The sequence below is a fragment of the Delphinapterus leucas genome, chromosome 6 (assembly GCF_059928025.1).
Source record: "Delphinapterus leucas isolate spDelLeu-1000000601 "Yukka" chromosome 6, BTC_Dleu_Yukka2, whole genome shotgun sequence".
NCBI classification, from domain to species: Eukaryota; Metazoa; Chordata; class Mammalia; order Artiodactyla; family Monodontidae; genus Delphinapterus; species Delphinapterus leucas.
The window spans coordinates 104,440,064-104,448,640 of NC_143134.1; positions in this window are offsets into that span (position 1 = coordinate 104,440,064).

An 8,577-nucleotide genomic window follows, 5' to 3' on the forward strand; every position below is an offset into this window, starting at 1 on the left:
TACACATTTTGTTCTGCATGTATGATTCCATAGGTCAGTGGTTTTATATATGTTAATTATGTGGTCACTTTGGGGAAATTTTCAGAAATCATCCTTGGCTTTTTGCTAGTCAGTCAACCCAGTATCAACTGAGCACCTACCATATGCCTAGAAACATCTAGGTAGTGGATTGGGAATAGAGAAGTAGGTAAGACACAGGTCCATCTTGGAGGAGCCCACAAAGGCATATAGGAAATAAGTCAGAGATCACTAAGGTAAGAATAAGGAAAAAGCACCAAAAGTTGTTTAAAAAAAGGTATCCACAAGACAGTACTATGTCCTTATTATGAGTCAGGGAAACTGAGCCCTGAAAAGGGATTTGGCAGACTGGGAAGGGGAGGGCATTCAGCTGCAGGGAACAGCTTCTTTCACTCAAACAATATATATATGTTTTCTTTTGCGGTACGCGGGCCTCTCACTGTTGTGGCTTCTCCCGTTGCGGAGCACAGGCTCCGAATGCGCAGGCTCAGCGGCCATGGCTCACGGGCCCAGTCATTCCGCGGCATGTAGGGATCTTTCCCGGACCGGGGCACGAACCCGCGTCCCCTGCATCGGCAGGCGGACTCTCAACCACTGCGCCACCAGGGAAGCCCAACTCAAACAATATTTAATCCTCATTTATTGAGCACTGTGATATGCCTCCTAAGGAAGGTGATTTTGTTTATGCCTAAGAAGGGGGCCTCTGGACTGCTTGTGGTCTTCCCTTTACCAGACTGCTTGTGGTCTTCCCTTTACCAACTGGGTGCCCTGAGCAAGCTGTTTGGCCTCTCTGAAAAGATGGGGACCATCATGGCATCCACATCATCAGTTATCGTGCTGATTAGAAAAGATAATCTGTGTGAAGTGGGCAGCATAGAACCAGGTACAGGAAATGTACAATAACTCTAGATTCCATTATTGCTATTGCCATCCTTAAATATATGCCAGAAACTTAGGCAAGCCCTGGAAATACTGAAGAAAACTCCACGTTTGCGTTAGTCAGCTTGGGCTGCTATAACAGAATACCATAGACTGGGTGACTTAACCACAGACTTTTATTTCTCACAGTTCTGGAGACTGGGAAGTCCAAGATCAAGCCAGAAGATTTGGTTCCTGGTGAGAATCCTCTTCCTGGTTTGCAGACAGCTGCCTTCTAGCTGTGTCCTCACATGGCAGAGAGAGAGAGAGAGACAGAGAGAGAGAGTCAGAGAGAGCGCGTGCAAGAGAGCTCCGGTCTCTCTTTCTCTTCTTATAATTACACTAATCCCATCATAGGGGCCTTACCCCATGACTTCATCTAAACGTAATTATCTCCCAAGGGCCCCATCTCCAAATACCATCACGTTGGGGGCTAAGGCTTCAACGTATGAATGGGGGTCAGGGGGACAGGAACAGTCCATTAGGTTCTAGTGGGGGAGACAGATAAGTTTACAGATCATTAAAATACCATGTGCTAACCACTTGGAAAAGAAGAAAATTTAGAGATTCTGTGTTGTAGATTATCTTTATTCCTACAGACACCCAGAGGAGGGAAATGACTTTCCTGAGTTACTAGGGCAATAGCACAGTCTGGAGTCAGGCCTCCTGAGTCTCAGTTCAGGGGGGACATCCCTTACTGTTTACCCTTCTGAAAGAAAAAGACGTATCCTTGCTCCTTCAAATTCCCTGGAGCTCTGATTATAGTTTTCTAGAACCAGGTATCTCTCTGTGACTGGAGAGACAGGCCAGGTGACCTCTTTGCCTGGTTCTTGTGCTCAACCCACTTATACAGAAGCAGCTCTAGGCTGCTTTCTGGAAGGTGACAACCCCATCTCCCCCTCTGCAAATGAGGCAGGGGCCTGCAGATGGAGACAGTCTATCGAGGAAGGGTCTCAGGGCACAAAAAAATAAGAGGAGGCTTTCAAATGCGGGTCTGAGAGTAGGAACCTGGACAGACTGGCCTTGGATCTAGAGAGGTACATTGTAATCAACCCTGGCTCCAGCTGAAAGCAGTGCCAGCCCTGGGGCTTTCCAAGTCAGGGACCCATCAACCCTGCAGCATTCGTGTCCCAGGTTTACTTCCTGTGGGCTTTCTCATGGCCAACAGTGAGCATCCAGCCCTTCCTCCTTTCCCCCATCATTTGAAGTGCCTACATGTTCACACACACACACACACACACACACACACACATCAGTCCAACATTTCCCCACATTCTCAACTCACACATTAGCTCATACAAACTGAGACTTGCCACTCACACTGACTCACAAGTACAGAATCACAAATCTACCCAATGCACGTGCACAGTTACACACGTGCTCAATCATGCGTACTCTGACATATACACACACTCACCATACACACATCCACGTCCTGATCCACGTACAGGCGGCCCCTCATCCACAATGCTCTGCTACCCTCTCCCTGCCAACCACTTGTGATTTCTCAGAAGGGGACATTCAGGCATGTTTGGGAAAGCTGCCTGGATGTCTGTGTACTCACAGCAAAAAATCTCCCTGAACTGTAAACTTCCATGTGGTTCTTTCTTTTGCAATACCAAACCAAACAGTACAAGATGTCTGAGCAAACAAATAAAGTACCAACTGCTTATTATCTGATTTTTATATTTGCCTCTGAGTCACTGTTGGGACATGACATCATGGGCTAACTTCAACTTGATGGGGCCCCTCAGTCTTCCTGCAGGAGGCAGGTGTGCAGGGCCTGGGAGCCCTTGGCAGTTGGAGTGGACAGCCTCATAGAGGTGTCAAAGGAGCCCATCAAGACAAGTCCAGGGTCCCTGTGAAGTTGGGCAGAGAGCCTGTGCCTAAGAATTCTTAGAGGCGTTACCTCCTCAACCGTGGCTTCAAGAATGAACACATTGGGACTTCCCTGCTGGAGCAGTGGTTAAGAATCCGCCTGCCAATGCAGGGGACACGGGTTCGAGCCCTGGTCCGGGAGGATCCCACATGCCGCGGAGCAACTAAGCCTGTGCGCTACAACTACTGAGCCTGCGCTCTAGAGCCCGTGAGCCACAACTATTGAGCCCGTGTGCCACAACTACTGAAGCCCGTGCACCTAGACCCCATGCTCTGCAACAAGAGAAGCCACCACAATGAGAAGCCTGTGCACCACAACGAAGAGTAGCCCCCGCTCGTTGCAACCAGAGAAAACCTGCGCACAGCAACGAAGGCCCAATGCAGCCAAAAGAAAAAAAAAGAAATACCACACAGTGAATGGTCACAACTGTGAAGAAAGGAAAGCCCTATCTAAGCAAGAGATGGCTAGTGCTTCATCCAGCCAAAGAGGTTGAAGTGGTTCTGGAAACTTTGGTGGTGGTCACGGAAGTGGGTTCATTGGTCAAGGTGGCTTTGGTGGCAGCCACCGTGGTGGTGGCTATGGTGGCAGTGGGGACGGCTATAATGGATTCGGTAATGATGGAAGCAATTTTGGAGGTGGCGGAAGCTACAATCATTTTGGCAATTACAGCAATCAATCTTCAAATTTTGGACCCATGAAAGGAGGAAACTTTGGAGGCCGAAGTTCTGGCCCCTACGGTCGTGGAGGCCAATACTTTGTCAAACCATGAAACCAAGGTAGCTATGGTGGTTCCAGTGTCAGCAATAGCTATGGCAATGGCAGAAGGTTTTAATTGCAAAGGTTAGCAGGAGAGGAGAGCCAGACAAGCGACAGGGAAGCTACAGGTTTGTGAACACAGATTTGTGAACTCAGCCAAGCACAGTGGTGGCAGGGCCTAGCTGCTACAAAGAAGACATGTTTTAGACCGTACTCGTGTGCATGGGCAAAAAAAACCCTCAGAGACTGTATTTGTGACTAATTGTATAACAGGTTATTTTAGTTTCTGTTCTGTGGAAAGAGCCAAGCATTCCAACGAAGGGTTTTAATGTAGATTTTTTTTTTGCACCCATGCTGTTGATCGCTCAGCGTAATAGTCTGATCATGACGCTGAATAAATGTGTCTTTTTTTTTTAATGTGCTGCGTAAAGTTAGTCGACTCTGAGGCCATTTTGATAAACTACCCCAACAGTGTGAACTACGAATTCCTTCAGGGTGATTCCAGGTTCTATTACAACCTGCTTGGATGGAGGAGCCATTGTCTTCAGAAACCTCGGTGTAGTTGAACTGACAGTTACTGTGCTGTAACCCGGAGTTCACCATTAAAAGGGTCACCCAAGCAAAGTCATGGAATTCTTTTGTTATTCATATGATTGTTGGCACATCCCATGCAAACTATCTAAATTGAATTATGGTACCAGACAAAGTTATAGATGGGTATGAAGCTTGTGTATCATCCATTATCATGTGTAATCAATAAACGATTTAGTACCCTCAAAAAAACAAACAAACAAACAAAAAAACACCGTGCAAGTAAAGCATGGGATCTCAAGGCCCTGTTTGGGGTTATCTCGGGAAGCATCTTAGGTACATTTGGGTAAAATGTGTGCACCTCCCCGGGGCCGCTTTTCCCACTGTAGTTGCGGGAAGGTCTCATCCCGCATCCTGCACATGCTAGTCTGAGGTTGTAACAGCTGCTCACAGCCTTCCACAGTGGGACACAGTGCTGGGCCAGGTGCAAGCTGGGGGGGCTTTTGTCTGCCACTGACTCACTGTAGGCCCTGGGAAGTCCTATCCTCTCTCTGGGTGGCCACGTCTGGCCTTTTGGCCCCTGGATTGCTGCAAGAATCCAGGTTAACAGCGAGAGCCTTTGCAAACAGAGAGAAAGTGATTGCAGGGGGACTTGCTCCATGTTTACCCAGGAGGAATCAGGCTGATCTAAATGCCTGAGGTGATCGGTGAAAGGGAGTCACAGCCCAGACATGAGCAAAGGAGAGGGCTGAAAAGTAGGGTGCCCTCCAGGGATCTGTCTCCCACCTGCCTGTCCACTGTTTAAGTTTTCCTAAGACTTCACAACTCAAGACCAGGGCTTCCTAAAGAAGCGCTCATCTTTTTTTAACCCCCTCTAAACAGGTTGTATGTTAATTTGTATGATCGGTGGTCTCTCTACCCATGGTCCATGATTTTGGGAGGCAGGGTCACACTTGGGTTTGCTATCATTGTTCCGACTGCAAGGTCTCTTGACCTCTCAGTTGCTCCTTCCGCAAGCTGGGGCATGGCCCTCTGTCCTGTCTGTCGCCATTCCCTCCAGGGCCTTCCCCTGGTGATCCAGAGGCCCCTTGCTTCAGGCTCTCTCTTCTAGGCTGAGGTATTCTGTGGGTTGGGGAAGGGAACCCCGCTTTACCTCATGCTGCTCCACAAATTATTTTCTAACTTCTCCCACAAACCGCCCCAAACCTGCCACACTCTCATGGAGGCTGCCTCTGTTTCTGCCACTTCCTTCCTCTGAAGCAATGAAGCACAGAACGTGTGCCTGCTGGGGTTCATTCACTCATTCAATGATTGTTAATGGACAGTCTGTGTTGTGACATGAACTATTTACGGGACTGGGAGTGCCTTCTTGAATAAAAACACAGAAATCTCTGTTTTCCTTGAACTTATGAGTGCAGAGAAAGGAAGAATAAATAACAAAATTAAACAGGATGCTACACAGTGATGCATACCATGGAAAAAAAACAAAGGAGAGTAAGCAGGGTGAAGGATACAAGAAGGATTGTAGTTTTAAATCAGGTGGTCAGGGTAGACTTCACTAAGAGTGACATTTGGGAAAGAAAAGGGAAACTGCAGGGAGAAAAACATACATTAAAAACACTTTGGTGGGCTTCCCTGGTGGCGCAGTGGTTGAGAGTCTGCCTGCTAATGCAGGGGACACGGGTTCGAGCCCTGGTCTGGGACGATCTCACATGCCGCAGAACAACTAGGCCCGTGAGCCACAACTACTGAGCCTGCGCGCCAGGAGCCTGTGCTCCGCAATAAGAGAGGCCACGATAGTGAGAGGCCCGCGCACCGCGATGAAGAGTGGCCCCCACTTGCCGCAACTAGAGAAAGCCCTCGCACAGAAACGAAGACCCAACACAGCCAAAAATTAATTAATTAATTAATAAACTCCTACCCCCAACATCTTCTAAAAAAACAAACATTTTGGTGATTCTCTGTCCCAGAATAAGTTCCTCACTTTACACATGGCCTTCAGGTTGTCAGTGGCCTGGCTCCTGCTTTTCCCAACCTCACAAAGTCCATGCCCCCCCCCACACACACACACTCTGTCTCTACACTCTGATCAACCTCTGATGTGCATACTCTCCCTGTGCCGCACACACCAGATGCATAATGCTGTGTTATGTATTATGTATGTATTATACATTATGCTACTCATAGCATAAATATAAAATAGTAGGTTTGGAACTTCCCTGGTGGTCCAGTGGTTAGGGCTTCGCGCTTCCAATGTAGGGGGTGCGGGTTCGATCCCTGGTCGGGGAGCTAGGGATGCCACATGGCACAGCCACCCCGCAAAAAAATAAAATAAAATAAAATAAAACAAAGTAAAATAAAATACTAGAGGTTTGTGGAAGAACGGGGGAGGTTAGCTGGATGGAGCTACATGGAAAACATGCAAAAATCCTAGCCATAGAGTGTTCAACCCCAGACTCAAGCTCACTTATAACTGCAGATCATCAGCATGTGAAGGGGCAGTTAGAGGTCATCCATTCCAGAGAGGCCCAGAGAGGGAGAGCGGTGCCCACGGGGGGTCACACAGCCTTATCTGTGCATCAAGGTCAGATATTCTGCAGAAGTAATATTTTGTGCATGTAGGCTTTTCATGAGAACTCAAGTTCCTCTACTGAGCCTCAAAAGGAGAAATGACTAGTTGGATTTCCCCTCCACCAACTGACCACGCATGAGCTGAGCACCCAATTTAAAGGGCCCCTGGCTGATCTCTGTGGCACCCGAGGCAGCACCATCTTTTCTGGCTGGGGATTCTGTTCTGTCCCAGGGCTCTGGGTGTGCACTGGAAAGACAAGGGCAGACTCTGTTGCTCCTCGTGGGGAGGGGAGTCTACAGGTTGTCAAGTACGGAATATGGAAAGAATCTCTTGCCATAGACCAAGGCTTGGCCATCTGTGGTATTATCTTATGAGCTGGGATTCTGTTCCCTGCCTGGGAGGCAGAGGAGGGGAGTCTCTGGTGGCTCAGAAAGAAAAGGGGCACTTCAGAACTTTGGGACTGTTAGAATCGTAACACACCCGAGGAAGTGAGAACAAAGTGTGAAGGTCATCAGATTGTAACAAAGCCAACAAAAATAGTAAATGAATAAAGCTGTGTTGAAAATCCTTTGATGGGGGTTGGGGGAGTGGGGGAGTGCATGGGTGCCTGCCAGTGTGAAGGTCAAGTCTTCTTATTTCTGTTGCCCAGGTAAGACCCAGAGAGGTGAGAAATTACACCCAAATCACCAAGCCCTTGGAGTCCAGATGCTTCAAGAATACCTCTTCTCCCCATTGCTTTCTCCATGGCGCCTAGCACATCCCTGACAGCAGCGGCCCTCCCTCCCAGACCTCCTCACAGTGCTGGCCCTGTACTCTTTCCCCGAGGCTACCCCAATCCCTGATTTCCCTCAACCCTCACTGTCTTTCAGATTGAGGCCCTTAGAAGCTGTGTGACCTTGAGCAAGTGGCTTGACCGTTGAAGTGGCTTCCTCTCTTAGTGTTGTTGAACCCAAGTTCGCCTGACGCACAGTGAGGCCAAAGAAACCAAAACGTCGGCGTTTGGAGCAGACATAAGTTTATTGCAGGGCCGAGCAAGAAGAACAGGGCAACTCATGCTCAAAAGACCCAAAATCCCTGATGGGCTTCAGGGAAGCATTTTTAAAGGCAAGGTGAGGGAGGGGCATCGCAGGGTGTGTGATCAGCTGGTGCACAATTCTCTGACTGGTTGATGGTGAGGTAACAGGTTGGTGTCACAGGGTCAACATTATTAATCCTCAGGCCCCAGTGGGTCTGGGGGTTCCATGCTCATGATCATCTAGTAGGCAACTTCTTCTGTTAGTTGGGGTAAAACAACTCAGGAAATTTGCATCAGATACTGTTATCTAGGTACTTCAGGGAGGAATTAAAAAGATTCTGTGACTGCCACATGGCTGATTTACTGTTTAAATTCTTCCCTGTTTCTCCTGGCCCAACTGCTATTTTTGTCACTACATGTTCACCCTTTCAATCACTAATTCTTGAGTCAGGGGAGGCTTAGGAGACTACAGCTTTTCTACAAAGAAGAGGCAGGCAGAGGACATGCTGGGAGGGGTCTGTCCCTGGAAGGCCCCATAGGGTCCTACTCAGTTACAACAGAACAGAAATATTTGCTGCTAACGATGACAATGGCTATCATTTTTTGAGCAAGCTCCCACTGCCAGGTTCTATGCTGATAATTTAACACACAAGACTTCATTTAAGCCTTACGATACCTCTATGACATAGATTCTACTATTCTTTCCATTTTACTGACTGACCAGGAAACCAAGGCTCAAAATATAAAGCCATTTGCTGGAGGTCCCATAGCCAGTTCTTGCTGGCTCAGGATTTGAGCTGAGGTCACACTCCAGGTTCAAGGTCTGCTAGTAAGGTTCAAGGTCTCTGGAAAGGTTTCTCTAAGAAGCCACTTTCCTCATAGAAGGAC